The following is a 25,075-nucleotide window of genomic DNA, read 5'->3' as shown; positions in this document are numbered from 1 at the left end:
AGGAAGGTGACTTTCTTCTTGGACCTGGGACGTGATGCCAGCTCCACTGCAGCTGCCCCACACTCCACGGGGCAGACATTGCTGCTGACTCTGCATTCCATGGGGGCAATGTAGACAGCAGTGGAAATGGTCAGTGCACTAGGCTGCTAACTGAAAGTCCAAAGACACCTTGGAGGAGAATCTTGGTGATCTACTTCAAAAAAATCAGCCATTAAAACCCTATGGAGCACAGTTCTACTCTGACCCATGGGTCAGGGTTGACTTGATGGCAGCTGGTTTAATGTAAAGAGCAGCACCTGTCTGAAGCTTGAGTCTAGGGGTGGTAGAAAGATTAGGGCTAAGATTGGTTCACCTCCAGCCAAGTTTAAAGAATGCCCTCATGGGTGGGGTGTTTGGAGACCAGTGGGCAGGATTGGGACAGGAGGGAGGGGGCTGAGTGTGGGCCAGGTTCACCCATTTACATTTCAGTGTGGAACTGGGAGCACCATGCTGAGAACAGCTATGTGGTTTCTTCCCTTGCGTTGGCCTCCTCAGCCTGTTCACACAGAAAACCATGGAGCACTTGGTTCAAAGATACCAGGAAAAGGGGAAATGATGAAACCCGCATCCTGTTTTGCCACCGGCCCTGGGGGGAGAACCCATAAGGGAATCAAAGATGGTGGCAGTGACCAGACCATTGGCTAAGTCTTGGAGCCTGTAGAGCTGGAGGGGGGGAGGGGTACGTCCAGAGAAGGATTCAGGACAGGACAGAGGTCACCCATGAGCAGGAGGATCCGTGGCATCCTTCCCGTTTTGTCTCACTCTTTCTCCATCCCGTAGTGCAGGGGTCTGGGTTTTTCTCCCCAGCTGGCCCGCCCTCCGGAGGGGGCTGGTTTCCCGCCGCTGCCCTGCCCGCATCCTGCTCGTCCTGTCCGTGCCCCAGGCTTCCTCTGGCTCACCTGCAGCTTCTTTCTCCAGGAAGGCCCAGCTTCCTGTGCTCCACGCTGTCCCCTGTGCATTCTCTTTCTCACCCTCCAGCCCTGTCGGCTCTTTCTATCCTCTCTCCCTCCCACAGAGCCTCTGTTCTCCCCCACCCCAAGCCAGACTTTACAGTCTCCTGCCAGCCCATTTCCAAACTCGGGGGCCCCTTGGAGTATTACTTTTCCTAAAACACAGCAGCTGTGAATTTGCCTGGCCTGCCCAGCTGTTCTCGTCACTGGCCCTAGAGTTCACATCATTTGTGACAGTAAATAGGAAATGAGAATGAGCAGGTTGTCAGGTGCCTCTCTCCTCCCTTCTAGCTGCCTGAATTCCTATTGGAAACACTGACATAATAATAAAATAAATAATAAATAAATAAACTAAAATAATAAAAGTGATAACAGCTAACCCTGTAAGTAGGAGCTTCAGTAGCGTAGTATCTAAGGCATTTGACTGCTAACCAGAAGGCTGGCAGTTCAAACCTACCAGCCACTCCTTGGAAGGAAGATTGGGCAATCTACTTTTGTAGTGATACTGCCTCGGAGACCCAAGGAGGGGTCTTTGTGAGTCAGATCTGACTTTATGGCAGTGAGAACCCTGTGAATACCTTCTAAGTTGTATTCCAGATACTGTGCTAAACATTTTACATGTATTATCTCATTTACTCCTCACAATGATACCATAAGGTTAAGTTATATCATGAAAGTTGAGAGAAACTGAAGCTGAGAGAGGTAATGTAATTTGTATGACATCATCAGCAAGTTGGTGGCAGAACCAAGAGTAGAACCCATTTTGGGCTGACTCCCAAGCACCCTGCGTTATGTTTGCCTCCCACAGGAGGAGTGGAGCTGCCCCGGAGCCTGCATCCTAAAAGCCTACTCAAGTTTCAGTTCCTTGTTTCCCCTGAACCCGTTTTCAAGTGTTTTCTGACTCAAGGTCACCCTATAGGACAGAACAGAAGCAGACTGCCACCTCTTTCTCCTGACGATCTTTTGGTTCTCAACTGAGCACTTTAACACTGTGCCACCGGGGTTCCTTTGTTTCCCTTAATGCATGTTAACAACTAGTAACTAGCCAAGAGTAGGATATTTAACAATGTCATTCTCAGGACTGTATTTCTCTCTTCTCCATGTCCAAACAATGACAAAACCTTTGGATAGTAAAAAAAAAAAAAAAAAAAACCCAAACTCACTGCTGTCATGTCAATTTGACTCATAGTGACCCCTCCTTGGGTTTCTTAGGTGGTATCACTATGAAGTATATTGCCCAATGTTCCTTCTGAGGAGTGGCTGGTGGGTTTGAACCGCCAGCCCTCGGGTTAGCAGTCAAATGCCTTAGGCACTATGTCACGATATTTTTCTCTGCAGCGGACTCCACCATACCAGCACCTGTTTTACACCTGGGAGAATATCTTCCTAAACTCTTTAGAGCTTAATTTGACATTACCCTGACAAAAAAGACTGCAAAACTACAAATAGTAGCCCAATCTCTTGACTTTTCATCTGATGATTTTCCCAGTTGGATCATATTACCATTCTGTTCTGAGAGTGCTTGAAATATGCCCCAAAAGTGGCATAGACTACACATTCTGTACTGACTTAGACTGTTCTACTTTCACAAGTAGGCCCTGTGTATGCTATTCTTGTATATGAGTGGCGATTGTAAATGGGAGAGAGAATTAAACTCTCAGGGATAGGGCATATATGAAATTTGAAAGAGCATATTCAGTATCATAATAGACATTTACTATTTGGGAAAATATATTGATTTCCAAGTGTAGACTTCATTTGACTGCTAACCAGAAGGTTGTTGGTTCAAACCTACCAGCCACTCCATAGAAAGAAGACTGGGCGATCTACTTACATAAAGATTTACTGTCTCAGAAACCCAAAGGGGGTCACTGTGAGTTGCAGTTGACTCGATGGCAGTGAGTTTGATTTTTTGAGCTTTTTTTTAAGACTTCTAAAAGTTATGTTTGACAAAATCTTGCCTGGGATTGCAATACTTTCCTTTTTTTTTTTCTTCTAATTTTTATTGTGCTTTGGGTGAAAGTTGACAGAGCAAAATCATTTTTTTTTTTTTTTTTTTTGCAGTACTTATGAGACTGGGCTTGTCCAGTCATTTTGTCTCTGTGGACTCCATGGACCAGTGCCCATTTTACAGTTGGGAAAATGTCTTCCTAAACTCCATAAACACTGGTTTGTCCACTGGGACCAGAGTGTCCTGTACATGGAGACCTTGGAGCTTAGTGGTTAAGAGCACAGGCTTGTATTGCTGCTCTGCTTCTTGCTGTGGCAGAGTTTAAATTTTACTTCTACCATCTATCTACTGGTGATATTCCTTAACCTCTCAGTTGTTTGTCTGTTAAACGTGGATGTTGGTAGTACTGTATCAGTCACAGTGTTGCTATGAAGATTAAAGGGAATAGTGCACAGGAACATACTAAGCATAGTAGCTGGCACCTAGGTGGCACTAAGGTGGTATTGGTGGCCAGAGTTATTACCCATCTTGCCTGCCTTGTCTCAATTGCATCAAATCCTCTTGGGGTTGTAGGTGACTGACCTGTTGGTGTGGCCACTCACTCTCTGCTGTATGTTCAGATGAGGGTGTTTTCTGATATAGAGGCCAGGTCCTGGACAGTCAAGGCTAATCTGAAGTATATACCTCCATGTAGCTCAGGTGTGTGTTGAGTTTCTTTGTGCCAACCCCATCCTTGGCTCAGGGGGTGCAGTTGACAAAATAGATATGGCCCCTGTCATATCTGTGTGTCTTCAGTGGGCAGAGGCAGCCCTGCCAGGGTCCGTTGCTGGTGACCCAGGTTTCAGCTTCCACTGGTCCCTTGGCCTGGCACTCATGTACTAGGCACAACTCAAGGAGAGCACTCCTCCCAAACTGGGTAGAGGGAACTGCATAGGTAAAGGCCTTTGGACAGCAGAGTTTGATGCCTTCTAAGAAGGGAAAGCAACTGTTGGAAGAAGCAAGTGGCTACCCCAGTTTTTCTTCCTTCTGTTCAGGAGGTGTTTTCCCTTTCAAGAGAAACAAGGTGTGGGGCAGTGTCTGGAGTTGTCTGGGGCTGCTGGGCTGGCCAGCAAGCACTCAGTCTGGCTTCTATGGGGCTGCAGTTGATGACTGTCTTCTCTGACCTTCTTCCCATGGTAGATGCCCATTCCGTAGTGTCCTATGAAAAGAGAAAGACCGTTACAAGGGAGAAGAGAGTTCTGCTGGGGAATCTGGGCTGGGACCAAAGCTCAGGGTTTACCAGCTCCAGTTCAGTCTCCCCAAGAAAAGTTTGTCCAATCTTGTTATTTAATCTGGAATATCAGGAACTTTTCTACCTTTTTCTCTGACCTCTCATCTGGAACACACAACCTTTAATTCCACAGGTAGGGATGATGGATTCAAATGCAAATGATGGTTGATTAGGAGAGACACAGCTGGGGCCGAGCGGGAACTGAAGAAAGGTAGCTGGGAAGACCTGGTTGTGGAAGGAAGTAGTGTTTGAGTTAAAGGAAGTAGTGTTTGAGTTAACTTCTGGGGGCTTAGACAGACCTAGACCATTGATTGATGGAGAAGACTAGACTCCAAGCTTTTGGAGGGATGGATCATTTCTTGGTCACCAGTGAATCTGCAGTGCTTAGCATGATGCCTGCCTTATTGTAGGTATGCAGTGCAATTTGGAAATTGATTAGTGCCCCTCTGGCACCTCGCCAGCAGGGACAGCTATATCTAACCCAGATTTTCTGACTCTTTGACCAAGGCCTGCCATTGTGCCACAACTGCCTAGTGACAGAGCAACTAAGGAATATTTAGGGAACTTGAAATTGTGTCATGAGGAACTGGGACTGCTTAGCAAGAAAATTCAAAGATGATGTAGGGAGATCAAGAAGGCTGTCTTTAAATCCCTGAACTATCATCATGGTGTTATTACCCTTTATCAAGCCCTTCAGTGTACTGGGCATGGTGTTAACACCTTCACATGTGTGTATACTGTCTGGTTTAATCTATTCAGTAATCCAACAAGGAAGATATTATCCCCAGTATTTTATAAGGGAGGAAACTGGGGTTTAGATTAAATGATCTGCCCAAGATTATCTGCCTGAAATTTGGAATGGGTCTTTCTGACTCCAAAGCTTGCAATTATTGAGTAATGTTCATCATCCCCAGTGCTGCCTGGGGATTTTGTCCTGTGATTTCAGCAGGTAGAACTGGCACCCGTGGGTAAAAGTTCCAAGAGTTAGTGTTCTGTCCCCTAGAGGAGAAATGTCTTTTCCTAGAGGAGAGCAGTCTGAAATTAGAACAGGCTGCCTTTTGAGAGCCCAGCCTCCAGGGTGGTCAAGGTCACCACGGAGGAGATGCCTGCATCAGCTGGAGGCACGCTCCTCAGACCTCCCAGGACCTCTTCAGCTCCCACGGGATCTGGTTCTACAAAAGTTGAAGCTCTTCTACCCTCCTCCAGTAGGGCCTTTTTCTAAATTGAGCTGTGAAGACCACCCTTAGCCAGACATGAGCAACAGTATCCTGGCTTCTCAGGTCCATCTCAGTCTGTGTCTCTGTGTTTTGGTTCCTGTGTTCTCCCTGAAACCCCAGTCACAGGGCCTCTGGCAGCTAGCTGGGCCACTCTCCTTGGCCCAAGTCTCTTCCAACAGGAGCTGGGCAGCAAGGTAGGCCTGGCACCCTTTAGCTGTGGGTTGGTCCCACAACCACCTGTCCAGTCCTCTGGACCCTGGCATGCAGGCCAGAACTAGAATGGGCTTCAAGGGCAAGCAGTCTGGGGTGAGCACACCTGTTCTGTGCTGCTGTTGCCAACAGGGTGGTCTTGGGCTCCTTGGAACCACAGATGTTTGCATAGTTGGGTTGATTGTCCTTTAGCCTTGGTTTTGCCTCCCTGATTCCTGTGGCCACATGTTTGGCTTTGGGGTGCACACAGGGATGGTGTGGTTTTGGAGCCCCTGCCACAACATCAAGCGAGATGGCGTAGGTGGGAGCCCTTTGTAAACCACAGAAGGCTGTAGGAACAGGTTCTTACAGTGATTGAAAATGAGCCCTGCAAGAGATAGACGAGTTTGTCTCATCAACTCCAGCCCATGATAGCAGGCCATTAGAATTGGAAAAGCATCATGGTCATGTCCAGCTGCCTGCTCAGTGTGGAGTTGCTCCTCTTGGCACCCCTGACAAACAGTCAGCCAGGCTTTCCTTGAGCTGGCTTTTGGCTTTTTTTTTTTTTTTTGGCTCTAGTGAGTAGAAAGTCCTTCCCTGCATGAGCCTGGCCCTCTGTAAAGCATGTTCTTGTGTGCTGCTGTCTCATTGCCCTACTCCATGGCCTTGAAGAGATCCTGCTGATCAGTGAGGCTGAGGGGAGTATGCCTGCTTTGTATCTCCCACCCCTGGTTCTGCATGAACAAGTCTATCTCCCTTTGGTAAAGTTTTCTTATTACTCCAGGGATTCGAGTCATGGGTGAGTATAGTGACCTGTCTTACAGCACTGTGCAGGTCAAAGAAAGAGCATGTGACTTGCCAAGGTCATCCCAAATTTGTGGCCAGGCAAGAAACAACCCCGGAAATGCTCGATCTTGTCCTTCCGTTTCTCAGGTACATTCTGCCTCCTTGCTGACCTCTGATGTGTTTTATGGGAAATTCTGAAAGCTCTTTCCAAACAGCAGGTTCAAAGCTTTTAAAAGCTTTTAACTTCCTTCCTCTTTCAAATGTACCTGTGTGTGGTGGGCTGAGGGTGGGGATAGACACATAGGAGCCATATGGTGCCAGGAATAGGATACAACACCTTGGAAGAGGGATCTGGAGGGGAGCTAGGGTGTGGCAGGAGATCTCCTTAGGTAGGGCCCCCACTGCAGAGGCTGGAGCTACCCTGCTGACTCCCTCCCATTTCTCCTTGAGAGCCTTTCACTTCCCCATCTCCTCTCATTTTCTGCTTTCTTTCTTTTCCTATTCTTGTAGCAAAGTGCCTGGGTAGCACAATGGTTACGTGCTCAGCTCAGCTGCTAACCAAAAGATCTGTGGTTTGAACCCACCAGCAGCTCTGTGAGGGAAAAGATCTGGCAACCTACTCTTGTAAAGATTACAGCCTTGGAAACCCTACGGAGCAGATCTATTCTGTCTTGTAGGGTTGCTGTAAGCCGGAATCAACTCATTGGCACACAGCGACAGTAACAGCATTCTTGGAGAGGGGTCCCAGAGCTATTTTGCCTTCCAGCCTCCTTTGTATCTTCTCTTCTGCCCACTTGAAGATCCCCAGGTCTTAGGACATGTCATATTTCTTTATAACATCTTCTTCTTCAGGGCTATGCAGCCATCCCTACAGTTTTCAAGCAACCCTTGTTTGCACTCAGGAACTTTAACATCAGAACCTCCTCAAGACACTGGGTGCCTGCCTGCTTCACAACACTTAATTGTCTTTTGCAGGAGGTGGCATCTTACTCTATAGGAACGTGCCACAGAAAGTGCCTTCATCCTGAAGGATAGGTCTTGTGGTAGGAATTTCATGTATCATGGCAGGTAACAAGGAGGACTCTTGGGGCAATAGAAGGAAGTTACACATGTGGAGTGCATACCATGTGCCAGGCACATACTGTAGTCTCACCCTACAGTGGTCCTGGGAGGTGGGCATGTGATCTCCATTGTAAAGATTCCAGAACTAAAACTTGCTTCCAGTCATGAGGCCAGTTGATGGGTGGGGTCAGTATTTGAAAGCTATTCTACTTGGCCCCAGAGCCAAGGGCCCCAAGCCCCTTCCTCTGAACTGTGCTGCCTTCTGCCTTCTAGGCATACTCCTACCCCAATCATACCATGAAGATATCCTGCAAAAGGAAAGGAGCAAGAAGCATTTTCCACCCTCTGCTGGATTGTCAACACCACAAGAGCAGAGTCTCTGTCTTCTGCACCATTTCTTCACTAGCACTGAGCCCAGTGGCTGGTGTAGACATAGAGTGATTGTTACGGGAGGAAGGGTAGATAGAGCTGGCATGGTTGGGTGGATGATTGAGGGACCTGGGGATGTGAGGGGAGGCAGTAGCTGACCTCTGTCTTTGCACCTTCCAGTTGAGTGTGATTTGGTGGACCCAGAGCTCAGAGTTGAGAATGTCTAAAAGTGAAATGGATAAGAGGTGGTACTGGGTGGCACAGACCCATGTTTAAGCAGGACTGTGCATCTGGATGAACTCGATGGCAGTGGGTTTGAAGATGGGTTGGATTTGGGTATGGGTTGATCTCTGTGGGCTCCTGAAGCTGATGAAGACATCGCTTCCTTGGTTCCCGACTCTTGTTTTCCATAGAAGCTGGCATCAGTGAGATTGTGCTCCTGGACCCAAAGCCACCTCCTTCCCCAGTTCTCTTGTCTCCCTTTCCACCTCAGTGACAGCCAGCAGGACGTATATGAGGAGCCCCACAGAGGGGTTAGAAAGACTGTGGGCATTTGGTTTTGCATCCCTTAACCCTGCATAGTGCCTAAGGCACTTGACTGCTAACTGGAAGGCTGGCGGTTCAAACCCACCAGCCACTCCTCGGAAGGAAGGTTGGGCAACCTACTTCCTTAGTGATACTGCCTCGGAAACCCAAGGAGGGGTAGCTATGAGTCGGGGCCAACTCAACGGCACACAACAACAACAACCACCCTTTCTTACTTTTCCCCAAACCTTTGGGGATCAGAATTTTGGTCCTTTTCTCTGGCTCTTAGGCTACCATTCCCCACTCTATCACAGTGCTCTGTCACTGCTATTCATGCCCCCTTCTAAGACTTCCTCCTGGAGTCTTGCCGTGACTCCTGCCCCCCTTCATCTCACCTTTTCTTCTGACACTCCTGGATCTTGGGCTTCTACTCAAGTGGACTGGCTTGGGGTCAGACCTCCTCTCACCCCCCACTGTGGTTGGCACTGAGAAGGGTTTTGAGGATGATGAAGACCGAGGTTCCCCTGGAGCTTGGTGCACCCTGTGAAGCATCTTGTATTTAGCCATGTAAAGCTGGACTGCTTAATGTTGTTTTTAGGGGCTGTTGAGGTGACTTCTACTCATAGCAACCTCATGGGACAAAGTAGACATATGGGATTTTCTAGGCTGTAAACCTGGTGGCACAGTGGTTACTCAACTGCTAACTGAAGGGTCAGGGGTTTGAACTCACTGGCCACTCTGTGGGAGAAAGTCTGTAAAGATTACAGTCTTGCAAGCCCTTTGGGACAGTTGTACTCTGTCCTGTACGGTCACTATGAATCATAATCGACTTGTCGGCAATGCATTTGGGTTTGGGTTTTAATCTTTATGGGAGAAGATTGCTAGGTCTTTCTCCCAGGAAGCTGCTAGGTGGTTTCGAAATGCCAACCTTTGAGTTCACAGCCATGTGCTTAACCTTTGGCTGCCTAAAGGGGACCTAATGATACAGTAACTTGAAGAAAGAGAAGTTTGCTTTCCTGTCTCATGTAATAGCCCCATGTGAACAGAGCAGGTGAGTGGCAGCTCTGCTACTTGAGGTCGCTCAGGGATCCAGTAATTAGAGTTGTTGCTCCATCACAGAGTGCTGTTGTCTGCATAGTTGCAGCTGGGTTGCCACCAAGCCTGGGTTCTAGCCAATGGAAGGAGAAGAGAAGGTGGAGGAGACCTGCCTTTAGGCCTAGGCCCTTAAAGCATGCATCCCTTCAGCTCTCATTCTCTTGGCCAGAGTGTAGTCATGTGGCACCCTTGACTGCAAGGCACCCTGGGAAACATCATCTGGCCAGACTTCTTTGTGCCCAAGAAGAAGAGGAGAATGGATTTTGGTAGACAATTAACAGTCTACTCCCAAAAGATGGAGAGTCTTTTCATTTGCCTATGCTGAGAGAAGAATGTTCCCCTGTTAGTAATGTGGCCACTGCCTCTGACAACTTGCATGCTTTTCCCCCTCCTGGGCAAACATCTGTGGGCCAGACTCTGTGCTACATCCACTTGGTGAGTGAGAGCTGAGTAAGGCAATTCCTGCCTTTTAAGAACTCAAAGTAGACCCTGGAGAGGGCCTGTGTGGAAACTAGACAGTCTGCAAGTGTCCACAAGAGATTCTTCCGTTTGTTGTATGTGAGGCACTGCAGATATGGAGCTAAAAGATCACCCATGTCTTCACATGCTCACAGTCCTGTGGACTAGGAAATGAAAAGTGTCAGGAGCAGGTCTGACTTGGGGAATTAGGAGGGCTTCCCAGAAGAGGGGACATTTCAGCTGGCCATGGAAGGGCTAAATTCCAACAGGTAGAGGAGAGTAATCTTCAGGCAGAAAAAAGCAATAGCGAAGGCAAGGAGACTTGACGGTCGGTCCGTGGAGGGTAGGTGGTTCAGATGTGGTCCAGCATTCTGGAAGGGAGTGAGAGAACCTGCCCCCACTGCTACCTGCATGTTCGTGCCTCACACCATCTGGTCTCTGAGTGTGTCTCCTGTCAGGCTGGGTTAGTGTCCTAGCACTGCAGTAACAAAGTATCTCAAACTGGGTAGAGCCACTATGTGCTTCTGGTAGCCCCAGGCATCCCTTGGCTTGAAGCCCCAGCATAACTCCTTGTCACATGGCTCTGTGTGTCTTTCTGGGTCTCTTCTCCTCAGACTGGATCGGGACCCACCCTTCTCCTGTATGACCTCCTATTAACAATAACATCTTCAAAGACCCTGTTTCTAAATAAAGTCAGGTACCAGAGGTTAAAGGTCCCTGGGCAGTACAAATGGCAAATGGTTTATGCTGGACTACTAACTGACTCATAGCAACTCTGTAGGACAGAGTAGAACTGCCCCATAGGGTTTCTAAGGCTGTAAATCTTCACACAAGCAGATTGCCTCATCTTTCTCCCATGGAGGAGCTGATGGGTTCAAACTGCTGACCTTTTGGTTGGCCCCTGAATGCTTTCAGCACTGTGCCAACAGAACTCCTTTGTTTTGTATTGTACCTGGCAAATATTTGTTAAGTGAATAAGTAAGTGAATGGGAATGTGGATTGAAGATCATATTTTGGAAAATCTTGATTTCCATACTATGCACTTTGGCTTTTGTTTTGTTGGCAATGGGCAGCCATGGAGCATTTATGAGCAGGGGAATGACATGATCACTGTTAACAAGGGTGCTGGATGCAGTGTAGAGGATGCACCTTCCTTGGCCCTAGCCCGATTCCAAAGCCGCACACCCGTAAGCCTGTTACAATGTGAGAACCTATTTCCTGGGCACACATTGTTTCATTTGAGGCCAGAGATTTTGGTCTCTGGTGGGTGTTGGTCTCTCACAGTGAGATGTATATGTGCTGACCTCTGCTTTTCTTGTTGGAGGGGGCACAGTCAAAGAGGGTCTAACAAACCATCTTGTGCACTGCCGATGGAAGTGTAAATTGATAGAGTCTTTCTGGAAAGCAATTTGGCAAAAGGTACCAAGAACCTTAAAAATAGCCTTATATTCTTTGACCTAGAAATTCTACAGTGAAGACTTTATCATAAGGAAATAAGTTGATGTGTGTGTGCAAAGCTTAATTTATGAAGACTTTCATCCCATTGTGAAAAATTGAAAACAATCTAAATATAGGACTCCCTCTAATCCATCCCCTCACTTCCATCTCCACTGAAACAATGTCTGCCACATAATAGACACTCTGGAAGGTCTAAGCCCTTACATTCTCTTCTGTGCCAAAGCAGCAGCCTTCTGACTGGTCCTCCCACCTCCAGTCTAGATCCCCTTAGACTCACCCTTTATGTGGATTCCTGAGTGAGCTGTCAAAAATGCATTTCCCTCCTCTGCTTCACTCCTCCAGGGGTTCTCCTGTCTCTTATGGGATAATGTACAAGCTGCTTCACTAAAGGCCTTCCATAACCTGCCCCCGCCCCTCTTGGGCTTCATTTCTGGTCGCCTTCTATCTTGCACAATGTGCTCCATCAGCATGCTTGCAGTTCTGCAAACTCTTCTCAACACCCTTGCTCACACCATTCCCTCTGCCTGGAGAGCATCCCCTTGGCCCCTCGCCTGGCTAACTCCTACTCATTCTTTAGGATTCAGAGCCAACTCCAGGACCTCCCACACACTGGGGGAGACCCCATCTCTGTATTCCCATGATTCCTTATATGGATCACTCTTCTGGCACTTGTACATTGATTTCTAATGATCAGCTAAGGATCTGTCTCCCCTGACAGCTCTAACCTTGAGGGCCTGTCTTATTGCCTTTGTGTGTCTATTCCCCAGCACAAAGCCTAGTGCATAGTAGAAGCTCAGTGAATGTTTCTTGAATAAATGAATAATTGGAGAACGATGTAAGCTTTTTATGTTATGAAGAAATCCATTTGTTATGGTGCTCAGCACATAGTAAATGCTCCAGAAATATACACTGAACGATTCTCTGTGAAATAAAAACCACAGGATTTTTGAAGTGGCTTATTTTTTCTGTATTTCCTTTATTTCCTGAGCCAATTTCTAAGGGTGGAACCTAGCCATCTGCATTTATGTGTACCTTCCACAGGTGAATCTGATGAGCACCAAGGGTTGAGAGCAACTAGTCTAGCACCTGGCATCAGTTGAAAATAAAAACAGCATCAAGGACATAATAATGGTAGGATTTTCTATTGTATATGCCCCATGATCCCAGCAATACTCATGTGCATTGAGAAGAGTGGGGAGGCCATGTGATTGCTAGTTACTTTGTGTTGACAGGATTTAGGTGACTTAATTTTTTTCTTTTTATGTTCTTATTATATATTTTTTTCTCCATTTAGCATATGTCACCTTTTAAAGAATGTAAAAAAAAAAATCAAAAGAAAGGAGGTGGGGCAAGGTGGTTGTGCTGGGCACTCTTGGTTTGTGGAGTTAGTCCTTGATGCAGTCTTCAGCTGGCTCCTGGTGCTGATTCTCAGAGAGGCCGAGGGTACATGAACCTGACCATTTGGGCCTGTCTGAGCACCAGCATCCTGGTGCCCCCAAGAAACTGCCTAGAGACCTGGGACCTTGGAAACTGCGGTAGAGAGCTCCTAGGTCCTGAGGAGGCTGCCATGTTGTTTGCAGACCCCAAGTAAGGGAGGCACATTCAGATGTGACATACCTTGGATGGTGGGATTACTGAAAATCTGCCACCACGAGATAGTCTCCATTTATATGGGTCTCAGGACAGAAAAGCTGAGATGGACTGGAATGGAAGAGGACTGCATACCTGGTGGCCAAGGCCAGCATGAGGACTCAGCCAAGCAGAAACATTGTGATATCAGGGGCTGTCTGGTCAGCCAACCTGGCAGGCAGTTTGAGATGGAGGGGCAGCCAACTGCAACACCAAGGGCTAGAAAGGTGAGACAGTTGGGGAGCAGGGAAGCAGGGCCTGGCTGAGTTGGGGAAGCAAAGGGTGCTCCCAAATCCTTGAATCTAGGTGGTCTCATTTGGCCATCTGTTAGCTCTAGAGCAGACCAGGCAGCCGGAGTTGTCCACAGGGCATATGTATTTGCTTGTGTGTGGTTTAACGGCATTCCTCCCTCAGACTTTTCTGAGTCTTTTCCCTTTATGAAGAGCCCTGGTGGCACAAGTGGTTAAAGTGTTCAGCTGCTAACTGAGAGGTCAGCAGTTTGAACCTACGAGCCACTCCACCAGAGAAAGATATGGCTGTCTGCTTCTGTAAAGATTATAGCCTTGGAAACCCTATGGGGCAGTTCTACTCTGTCTAACAGGGTTGCCGTGAGCCAGAATGGACTCAATGGCAGTAGGTTTGGTTTTGGTTTTCCTTTCATGGTCCCTAATCAAGGTGAGATCTTCCTTTCCTTCAAAGCCCCTTTGGTGTTTGTTCATGCCTCCCTGGCCTTTATCACTTTCTGATCTGGGATTTGTTTCCATGGTCCCTCCTGAAGGCTGAATAGAGTCCCTTGCATCTTTTTGGTCCACACGGGGCCCAGTGCGGTGCTGGGCCCATGATCAGGGTCCCAGGAAGAGGGAAGACTTTGCATCCACTTTTGCAGCTGGAAAGGTCAAGGACCAGTGCTAGAGCAGGGGACATTCTGCTCTTGGCCTCGTGCCTGGCTCCTGCCTGCTGCTTCCCTGAGTCGCCAGGGCGACAAGATGCTCACTCACAGCATCCCCCACACTGGGCTGCCAGCCTGAGCAGTTCTTGACCTCCAGCTGAGCTGAGCTGAAACTGAGAGGATACCTTTTCCAGCAGCCGGGAGCTGAGCCCACAGGGCTCCCTCCCTGCCTCTTGGTGGCTGTGCTGAAACAGATACCTCCTGCTGCCTGGGTTGGCTGCCTCCTCCCTACCTCACTGGCAGAGCCTGTTTGCGTGGATGTCATGGAGGGGGAGGATGTTTGGGACGAAACCTAGCACCTTACTACCAGCTGCATCCTGTCTACAAGGAGCCTTCTCAGGGCCTTGCTTTCTCCTCGGCTTCTTCCCCGCAAGTCCCGCCCAGGGGGATAAGGAGGCCACTCCTGCTGTGCCTTGGGCTGCTGGGACACTCCTGAGAGAATAGGGCCTGACCTGTCTGCCCCACCCCCCAGTCTGACTCAGTTCTTGCCTGACACAGATCTTAAGTCCTCGTCAGACTGGTCTTGGGAAGAAAGGTTATGTGGGTTACAGCCCAGCTGCCCCAAGTTGGCCTGGCCCTGTCCCAGTAGCTCCCTCCTGGACATTTTAGCCTTATACTCTGTGAAACCTTACAGGCAGGACCAGCTGTGTGGTTTCCTGACGGCCCAGCTGTCTGTCTTCCCCTGAGACAAAGGCCGAAGGATGGCTGCACCTAGAGCTCAGCTGTTGGCTGCCTTTTGGCAGGTATCCTCCATTGCCCCTTTCCAATTTTCACCCTTACCGTCTTCTCAAGAGACCTGAGCTCTCATCAATTCCCATGTGATCTACAACTCTCTGGTTTATTCTTTGAGCCTTAAGGTTGGGCAATCTACTTCCGTAGTGATACCACCTCAGAAACCTGAGGAGGGGTCGCTATGAATCTGAATCGACTTGATGGCAGTGAGTTTGGGTTTTTGGGTTTTATTGTATGCCAACTTTTGGGTTAGCCTAGCTGTGCCATGGGAGAAAGATGTTAACTGTCTACTTCGATACAGATTACAGCGTTGGAAACCCAAAAGGGCAGTTCTACTCTGCCCTATAGGGTTGCTATGAGTTGGAATTGACTCAATGGCAACAAGTTGTTTGTTTCATTGTATTGTGTGCTGGGCACTGAACCAAGCCCTGAGATGGGTAAGGCCCAGCCCTGTCCTTATAGCTTATTGGTGATACACCATGTACAGAATGGGTTAAATGGGAGCTTCCTTTGATCCCAGGCAGCGAAAAGCAGTCTTTCCTTAGAGGTGCCTATATGCAGAAGATACCCAAAATCCCAGCTGTGTGATCTCAGCCTCATCCTGACAAGGATCCTTTTATTGCCTTTCCTCCTAAGTCTCTTTTCCCATAAGATTTTTTTATTAAACCACATTTGGAGCTGCTAATACACAGTGACTTCTGACCCCCAGAAGTCACTCTGACTGCAGACCCCTGCCCTTCCTAGCTGGTTCAGGTATGGGATGTCCCACTGCAGAGCAGAAATGGTGTCAAGCTCACAATCTCTCCTCCCAGCTCCACCATGTTGCACCAAGTCAGAGTCTAATGCCCATCTCTAAACCCTGGCCACGATTGGGGCAAATAGCCTCTTTCCTCCCCTTCACTGTAGGGTCCTCTTGCCTTGAAGAGGAGCCCTTGTGGAGCCAGGGGGCAAATCTCCCACCCAGACTCTGGAGATTGGGGCCTTCTGGACTTTTCCACCCATTCTTCCTCCTTCTATTCCTACCCCACTTCCTAACCTGAAGAAATGAGTCCCAGAGGCATCATAACCATCCAAGGTGACCAGAAATCTCTGGTTGGCCTTCTGTCAGCTCAGTGTGAACCACTAGTTTTCATATGATCAGACGCTTTTGGTGGCAGATATGTCTTAGCATTTCCATTAAAAAAAAAAAAATTATCATCTCGTGCAGTTTGAGAGAGGTTCTTTGGAGATCTGGAGGAAAAAGTAATAAAAGGTTTGTTATGACAAGGTTGAGAATCTCCCTTTAGTCCCACAGGGATAGCACAGCTGGTTAGAACTGAAGCCAGGGACGAAGGAAACGCTAGAAAATAAGAAAATGGGGCAATCCTGAGGGCACCTTGGCTAGCGTTTGAACTAAAATAAGCCTTGCTCACCACACTGCAGGCATGTCCAGATGTTTATGTAGTCCCCACTTTATCAACGAAGAATGAAGATCAGTGTTTAGTAGGCCAGGGAACAGGATTCCCACCAGGCCATGTGGTCTCTGCCAGCGCAGGGGGCCTCAGCCTGTCTTTCTGGCTTGCTCTACATGGGCGTGTTTCCCCATGGCCCTCTGAGTCTTGGATGCCACTTCCCATGCATCTGCTGTGTAGTCATGTTACTTGTCTTCACCCGTTCATTACTGAGTTTTAGTATAACTCAATACTGAGAACCTTCCCTGTGTAAGGAGAGACCAGAGCCCTGCCTTTGAGAGGCTGACATTCTAATGGGGGAGACAGACAGAAAAAATGAGGAAACCAACAGAATTGTGATAAACACTGCTTATGAGAAAAGGGGTGAGATGGAGAAGTCGGGGGCATTTTAGTTAGGTTGTCAGGGAAGGCCTCTCTGAGATGATGCCATCACGGTAATTAAAATGTTGGTCTTATCTTCTCAAGGCCCCTTGAGCGACTGGCAGGACCTTGGACCCAGTGGTGCTCAGGAATTGTGTTTTGTATTGAATCTGGGCCATACCTTTGTGTCTGGGCCTCAACACCCTGGGAGCCAATAGTCACCTCCCTCTCCTGCTGTCGCTGGGGCTTCGGAGCCCCACCTCCAGCTGTCATTTGACCATGAAGAATTGGGTTACCTTGTGGGTGGGGTGGCAGGGTCCTGTGAACTTGAGTGTGGGCCTGCCTGTAGGGCTGCTCCCAGGCCAAGCCCATCAGCACTTGGGGTGGGCAGAGAGCAGGGCTGATGGCCTCCATTCAGTCCAGAGGCTCCGTGTGTGACCGTGGGTCTTCTCCTCCCCTTTCACCATCTTTATCCCAGAGGGAAAGTGAGGCTCAGAGCTTAAAAACTACCTCTTCTTCCTCCAGCAGCAGCAGAGGCCAAAGTAGGGCAGGCTGTGGTCTGTAAGGAGGGGGAAGTGTGAAGTCTGAAATTCAGGGATGAGGGTGAGGCTTGTTGCCACCCTGGCCCTCCTAGCCAGCTGGAGCCTGTTTATTTTCAGAGTCCTTGTCACAGAGGGTCAGAGCTGGAAGCTCCTTAGAATGATCTGGTCCAACTTCCGCCCACCTCTTTGGCAGATGGTGTAGAAAGAGGCCTGGCCGGTCAGGTGTGTTCTCCCAGTGTACTTTGTACATACCTCTACTCTAGCATGTGGCAGTTTGCTTTTTTTTTTTTTTTTTTAATTTGCATATTTATTGTGCATTTGTATATATTTTTAATTTAATGTGTGTGTGTGTGTGTGTTTTATTGTGATTTAGGTGAAAGTTTACAGGGAAAATTCATTTTCCATATAGCACACATTTTGTTTCATGACATTGACTGCAATTCCCCACCATGTAACAGCTATCTTCCCACTTCCTCCCTGTAGTTACCTCTTCCCTGTGTTCTTTCTTTCCTGTGTGTTCCTGCCCCTGGAGCTATCTCCCTGTGCAAACACTGCCCTTCTTTTCTCCTGTGATTAATTCTCTAAGGGGAGTGTATGTACATGATATAAATGTTCACCCTGTATGCCTGTTAGTTGTTTGGCTGGAAGCCACAGGAGTGACTTCACTTCCAGACCTGAAGGGTAGCTAGGGGCCATAGTCTCAGGGGTCTCACCAGGATCTCATCAGACCAGTAAACTGGTCTTTTTTATGATTGAGTTTTGTTGCACATTGTTCTCCCACTCTATCCAGGATCTTTCTGAGTGGTTGACAGTGATAGCCAGGCACCATCTAGTTCTTCTGGTCTCATGGTGATATAGGCTGAGGTTCACATGGTCCACTACTTGTATATATTTTTTAAATGTGTCACAGAGTAACACATTACAAGGGCTTCCTAAATTATGCATTCAGGTGTTTCCAAATAGTGAGCACGTGTATCACAGAACAGAAAGGGTCGGGTGCCTCATTTTTGTGATTCAACCCTAGCTCTGGGCTCCTCGGGTCAGTGTCATGCTCACCTGTGTGTCCACAGTGAGCATTTGATGAACGACTATGTGAGTGAGCTAAGCTTTCTCCACTTTAACAAGGTTCTGGGGACTTATTAGAATCTCTCTCCTCTGGGTCTCACAGCATTGTTTCTTGTCTTTTAGCACAGAATCACAGTTTGTCTTGCAGTTTTGTGTAGGGGCAGTAAGGTTTTGGATGGCTCAGATCATAGCTTAACTGTCTTGTGCCCCTCATGAGCACTATACAGGTGTTTCTACAGTAGGGGTTTGGGTTGAGTCTTAGAGCTAGAAGGGACCCTGGAAATGGTTAGTCCAACACCGTCATTTTGCAGATAGGAGCCCAGATAAAGGAGGCCTGGAGAGGGCCTGCTCAAGATTATTACCTGGTTCGTTAAGGGCTGAGATGTTTGACTTTCAAACAGAGATGAATGATGTGAAGGGAGACTTACTCTGCCCACGGGGCCTTCTCTAAGAGGTCTGGGGCTCAAATTATGCCTCTGGGGGTTTCACAAAGGTGTCAGGAGGTATCAGAAAACACCAAGGGTGTCAGGAGGTGTCAGAGGGGTAAGCACACTGGGCTTGCCTCTCCTCAGCACCAGAACAGATTAACTTTATCAAACCCGTTGCCATGAGCCATTCTGACTCTTGATGACCCCTGTGTTACAGCGTAGAGCTGTCCCACAGGGCTTTCTTGGCAGTGATGTTTATAGAAGCAGTCCCCACGTCTTTCTTCTTCAGCTCTATCAAGTGAGTTCAAATTTGAACCTTTTGGTTAATGTTGTTGTTATTTGCCATCAAGTCGAACCTGAGTCATAGCGACCCCTCTGGGTTTCAGAGGCAGTATCACTGCGGAAGTAGATTGCCCAACCTTCCTTCCGAGGAGTGGCTGGTGGGTTTGAACTGCCAGCCTTGTGGTTAGCAGTCAAGTGCCTTAGCCACTACGCTACCAGAGCTCCTTTTTGGTTAATAGTCCAGTGCAAACTGTTTGTGCCACCCAAGGACACCCCCCTTCATAGAGTGTTGTTATGTGCCATCAAGTCAATTCCAACTCATAGAGACCCTATAGGACAGAGTAGAAACTGCCCCAAAGGATTTCCAAGGCTGTAAATCTTTACAGAAGCAGACTGCCTCCTCTTTCTCCCACAGAGCGGCTGATGGGTTTGAACTGCTGACCTAAGAAATCAGAGACAGCTTCCTAGTAGACTCCATGGTTGAGACCAGGTCCCAGGGCTTTGCACTGAACTGTAAGAGGAACTCAGTATTTAGAGGGTAGATTGCCAGGTCTTCCTCCCAAAGAGCCCACGATGGGTTCAAATTGGCAACCTCTGGGTTAGCAGCCACGCCCTTAACCATTGTGCCCCCAGGGCTCTTTTCCTTGTATATTAGGCTTCTGCATACAGTTTTCTCTGAAACAAAGTGAGACTGCTTGTTGCATGCCAACCAGGCCTCACCTGCCTTTCCTCAGGCCTTGCTGGGAGGAGAGGAGGCAGCCTGAGTGGGTGGGTGTGAAGCTAGGTGGGACATTCCTTGTGTAGCTCTGAGTTTAGTAGGGGTCCTGTCCTAGGGGCCTGGCTGGCGAGTGGAGGTATCCCTTTCCCTCCCCTTCCTCACAGAGCCCAGAGCCACCACCTAGAAGAAGCTGCTCAGGCACTCTTTGCTCCCTGCCCTCCAGGTCTACCTCCACCTCAGGTGCTGCCAGAATCAACAGCTCAAGCTGAGCCCAGGGGCCGCCTGAGGCCCTTCCATACAGCCACCCTCAGGGCACCTCAGAGAGCCTGACCATTTCCTGCTTCTCTCCGCCTGAGGGGCTGACACCTTGGGTCTGGAAGCCTCCCATCTGGAACCTTCTTTGAGGAAGGGGGAGGGGCAGGGAAGTGCCAGGGTTTGCATCACTCTGTTTCTCCTTCCTGCTCTGTTGTATGTAGGCTCGGCTATCAGTCGGACCTGACTCAATGGCACCTAACAACAGCTTCTCTCTCTCTTTTTTTTTTTTTTATTTTTTCTTTATATTTCACAGGAACTTTACATCTCAGCTGGACTGTACACAGACTAGGACTCAGATGGGAAGAGGATGATTCATTGATTCATCTTAAAAATACTTCCTGAGTGACCACTAAAGCAGCTCCCATGTATTGAGTACTTACTACCTACCAGGCACTTGGTGCTCAGGAGAGGCAGGATCGTGGGAAAAAAGGGGTCAGAATGGAGGTTTTAGAGCCACCCTGCCTGGCCTAGAATTCGACCAGCCCTGCCACCTAGCTGTGGATTAAATGACTTAATACAGATAAAGTGCTTAGAAGAGTAGCTGGCATATAGCATGCACTTAAGTTGGCCATTACTGTTTGGTTTTATTTTTAATTTTTATTGTGATATGGGTGAAAGTTTACATAGAAAATTCATTTTCCATGTAGCAGTACATACACAATTTTGTTTCGTGACACTGACTGCAATTCCCCACAATGTAACAGCTCTCTTCCTATTTCTTCGCTGTAGTTACCTCTTGCCTGTGTCCTTTTTCCTATGCATTCCTGCCCCTTGAGTATCTCCTGCGGATACTGCCTTTCTGTTCTCCCACAATTAATCCTCTAAGGAGTGTATCTACCTGACCTAAACATTCACCCTATATGCCTGTCTGTTGTTTGGCTGGAAGCCATGGGAATTAATTCAGTTCCAGACCTGAAGTGTAACTAGAGGCCGTAGTCTCAGGGCTCTCACCTGGCTCTATCAGACCAGCAAACCTGGTCTCTTCTTTTATGATTTTGAGTTTTGTTGCACATTGTTCTCCGACTCTATCCAGGATCTACTGTACTGATCCCTTTCATTGTGGTTGACAGTGGTAGCTGGGTATCATCTAGTTCTTCTGGTCTCATGGTCATATAAACTGAGGATCTCATGGTCTACCAGTCCCTTGGACTAATTGTTTTCATGTTCTTTGGTTTTTCTTCTTTGCTCTGGATGAGGAGAGACTGTGTTGCATCTTGGAGGTTGGCCATTATCGCTACTGTTGTGGTTATTACTGTAGTTCTTCTGATAAACCTGTGAAGTCGTTACCGTTGTTACCCATTTCCCAGGTGAGGAAACTGAGATTCTCAGAGGTAATATAACATGCCCGAAACAATGCAAGTAACAGAGCCAGGGTTTAATCTCAGGTGTGGAATCCGAGGCCCCTGCTGGACTACTTATCCAGCTCCATGCTAAAAAAAGAAAAACAAACAAACAAACAACAAAAACAAAAACACTAACCCTTGGAGCAGCTGGTGGTTTCTGATTTTTCAGTTAGCAGTCAAGTACTTAACCACTGCACCACCAGGGTTCCTAGTTCCAGTCTAGGGGATGGGAATTCAGACGCTTCCCCTCGAGCCCAGGTGCTGCCTTGAGGAACTCACAGCCTGGCGTGGAGGCTATCACACACCAGCCTCAGTGAGGAAATTTCTGGAGGCACCCAGGCAGGCTGGGCAGAAGGCAGGGAGGACTGGGCTGTAGTTTGGCCAGCCAGGCCTTTCTCTTGGGCTGGAGGCAGAGCTGGTTTTGTGCCTGTTGCGTGTGTGTGTGTATGTGTGTGTGGTCACCTCGCCCTCAGCCTGGGGCTCTAGAGTGTCAGGCCGGTGACTGGGCAGGAGGACAGACTCACTGGATTCCTGCCACTGCCCCAGGGTCTGTTAACCTCAGTGTACTCACCTATAAAACAGAAGTAACAATACCGGCCACACGGGATTGTTTCAAGGAGTGAGTGCAATGAAGTATGTGTAAAAAGCCCTTTAAAATCATAAAACTGTATTTCCATTATTGCTCATAGCTAAGAGACTCCTAGCAACCCCCATGGGGTAAATCGTTAGAAAGCAGACTGCCTCATTTTGCTCCCCCGGACCAGCTGGTGGGTTCGAACCACTGACATTCTGGTTAGTAGCCAAATGCCTTAACCACTGTATCACCAGAGCTCCTTTAGCTATTAGGAGCTCTGGTGGCTGCTCAAGAGGAGGTCAGTGGTTCAAACCCACCAGTGGCTCCACGGGAACAAGATGAGGGGGTCTGCTTTTGTAAAGATTTACAGCCTTGGAAACCCAACAGGGGTCTCTGTGAGTCCAAATCGACTTAATGGTGGGTGGTAGGTTTGGTTTGGGATAATAGCTACCATCTTTGCACTCCTACTCTGTGCCCCACAGAGTACTGTTGTTAGGTGCTGCAGAGTCGATTCCACCTCGTAGTGTCGTAGTGACCCTGTATGACAGTAGAACTACTCCATAGGGTTTCCTAGGCTATAATCTGTGTGTGTGTGTGTGTGTGTGTGATTATGGTGAAAGCTCATGGAGCAAATTCATTTTCCATACAGCAGCTCATACACATTTTGTCTCATGACATTGACTGCAATTTCCCACAGTGTAACAGCTCTCCTCCCACCCTCCCCCACCCCATAGCTACCTCTATCCCCGTGTCCTTCCCTCCTAGGCTGTAATTTTTATAGAAGCAGATCACCAGGTTTTTTACACACAGCCACCGGTGAGTTCGAACCACTGACCTTTTAGTTATCAGCTGAGCACTTAACCTTTGTGGCCACCAGGACTCCTTCACACAAAACTAGGAGTGTACATACAGTAGTTATTTAATCTTCGTAACAATCAAGATGGATATTACTACCTGTTTCACGGATGTAGAAACTGAGGTTCAGAGACTCAGCTGCTCACGGTCATGCCTACAAGAGGGTGGAGCTGAGAGTCAGACCCTGGCCCTCTCAGTTATGTCCCCTTCCCATTGCAGCTTTTTGCTGTGAGTCACTGAACCAGCAGTGGGAGGGCATGACCGGCTATCAGGGGCCAAGCTGAGGCAGGCACTCCTGCCAGTCCTGGCAGCTGGTGATGGGCAGGAAGTGTCCTCTAGCAGCTGTGGGAATGGAGGGATAGCCTTTACCTGCCCCCCCGGGCCCCTGGTTGTAGTGGGAGCTGCAGGCTCCCCTCCTTCCAGTCTGGCAAGTAAGTTTTGTCGGCCTGTGAGTCACACAGCACTGATGAGTCAGGTTTTTCCCTTCTTCTTGCCCAGAGCAGCTGGCGAGGGGGTGGGGGTTTTCTTAGGAAGTCAGCCCTCCCTCTGCTCTCCCATCTAGCCCCCTTGCCTTGGGGGCTGCTCATTTTCTATCTTGAGGGTGGCTAGGCTCTGGAAGAAGAGTCCTTTGTGTCCCACAGAAGAGGGTGCCTGGGTGCCGGTGCAAGAGACCAGGCCTTGGGCTGAGTGGAGCCCTGGGTGGGGGTTGAAGGGGCCTTCCTGTCTTTAAGAAAAGCAGGGCAGCATTACCGCCAGTACATATAGCACGAGCTGTCTGCTCCACAGCCCATGCTCTTGGCTCTTTGCTCAGCGTACCCTCTCCTTTCTGCAAAGTGGGCCTTGACCTCTAGCCTCTGGGCAGTGCAGCGGGATTTCCCCAGAAGGAGGGTCCCCCAGGCCATCCGCTTCTTGCTTTGTGACCAGCCTGGCTGCGAACCTTGAAAGGACTGTCCAGATGGCCAGCCTCAGGCAGGCATGGGGTTCTCCCTCAGCACCCCCCTGCCAGGCCCTTTCAAAGGCCTAATTAAACACAGTCCAAGCAGCCAGCTGGGCCAGGCAGCCTAGTTCCAGATTGGTGGTTCTCTACCTTGGCCTCATATTAGAATCACCTGGAGAGCTTTTACCACCACCAGCATCCCCCTATGCCTAGGCCGTACCCAAGAGCAACTAAATCAGAATCTCTAGTGGTGGGGCCCAGGAGCTCTGGTGGCCTAGTGCCTAAGGCACTTGACTACTAACCAGAAGGCTGGCGGTCCAGACCCACCAGCCACTCCTCAGAAGGAAGGTTGGGCAATCTACTTCCGTAGTGATACTGCCTCGGAGACCCAAGGATGGGTTGCTGTGAGTCAGGTTTGACTCGATGACACATAACAAACAACAACAGTTGTGGGACCCAGACAACCAAACTTCTGACACCCCACACTGGGTTGCCTCTGAGTCCTGGCCTCCAGTAGTCCATGGTCAAGTTGAAGGATTGCACAGCACACAGGGTGCATGCATGTACAAACACGGGGCTGAGTATGACTCAGGGCTGGTGTGCAAGGCTCAGGCCCTGCAAAGTCAGGAGGGGAGTGGGAGTGGGGATAGCAGTGGGAAGAGGGCCTTCCATCCTGTGACCTGATGGATAGAGGGCTGGACCAGGCAGTGCTTGGAAAGGAAAGCAGGGAGGGTGCCACCTGACAGGCTGGTGATTCAAGGGTTATAGAGGAGGAAGGGGAAGGGATGAGTCAGGCCCAGCTGCTTGCACGGCCTGCGCCTGGCTTGGGAGGAGAAGGGATGTGCTCAGATGACAAGTTCCTCAGTTGATCCAGAAAGTGAAGGTTGTGGGCCCGGAGCCACATAAAGAAGGGGCAACCCTTAAGAAGATGGGGTTCCAGAGCTCAAGAATGTTGGGCATCTGTGTATTTCTCACTGGAACCCCCTCAGCATCTCTGTAATGTGGATAGAAGCTGGGTACTCAATTTGGCAAATGAGCATGGAGTGGTTCATTGCAGGGCCCTGATCACATAGCATATCACATGGAAACAGACCTCTTTGACTTCAGGTTCACCCCACGTAAGACACAAACCTGCAAGATGGAGAGTCAGGTGTTTAAGGCCCATTGCTGGGGAGTGGACGATACATGAACTATAGGGCTTGGAAGAATCGCGGCGAGAATGACAGCCCTGGAGCAAGATTGCAGGAGTCTTCCAGCTCCCTGGTTGGTGTGGAGGGTTAAGATGCTCAGCTGCTAACCAAAAGGCCAGGAGTTCAAGTCTGCCTAGGAGCACCTTGGAAGAAAGGCTCAGTGAGCTACTTCAAAGAATTCAGCTCTGTGGAGCCCAGTTCTACTCTGACACCCGTGGGGTCACCACAAGGCTCAACTTACCGGCAGCTGTTGTTTTCTAGGTCCAGCCCTGATGGTTGTAGGCAAACTTGCTGTAGTGTTTGCTGTGGAGGCATAAGGGTGAGCACTCAGGTCA

At 48.8% G+C, this 25,075-nt stretch overlaps 1 protein-coding gene across 1 annotated transcript in view; it reads left to right on the top strand.

Moving 5' to 3' along the window:
• UBTD1 (ubiquitin domain containing 1) overlaps window positions 1-25,075 on the top strand; it is a 63,594-nt gene that overhangs the window by 21,648 nt on the left and 16,871 nt on the right. The gene's annotated exons all lie outside the window — the stretch shown is intronic.

Source organism: Orycteropus afer, unplaced genomic scaffold (genome assembly GCF_000298275.1).
Source record: "Orycteropus afer afer isolate SDZICR_OR568_19922 unplaced genomic scaffold, OryAfe1.0 scaffold00064, whole genome shotgun sequence".
Classification (NCBI taxonomy): domain Eukaryota; kingdom Metazoa; phylum Chordata; class Mammalia; order Tubulidentata; family Orycteropodidae; genus Orycteropus; species Orycteropus afer.
This window is presented reverse-complemented; position numbering and strand designations above follow the sequence as displayed.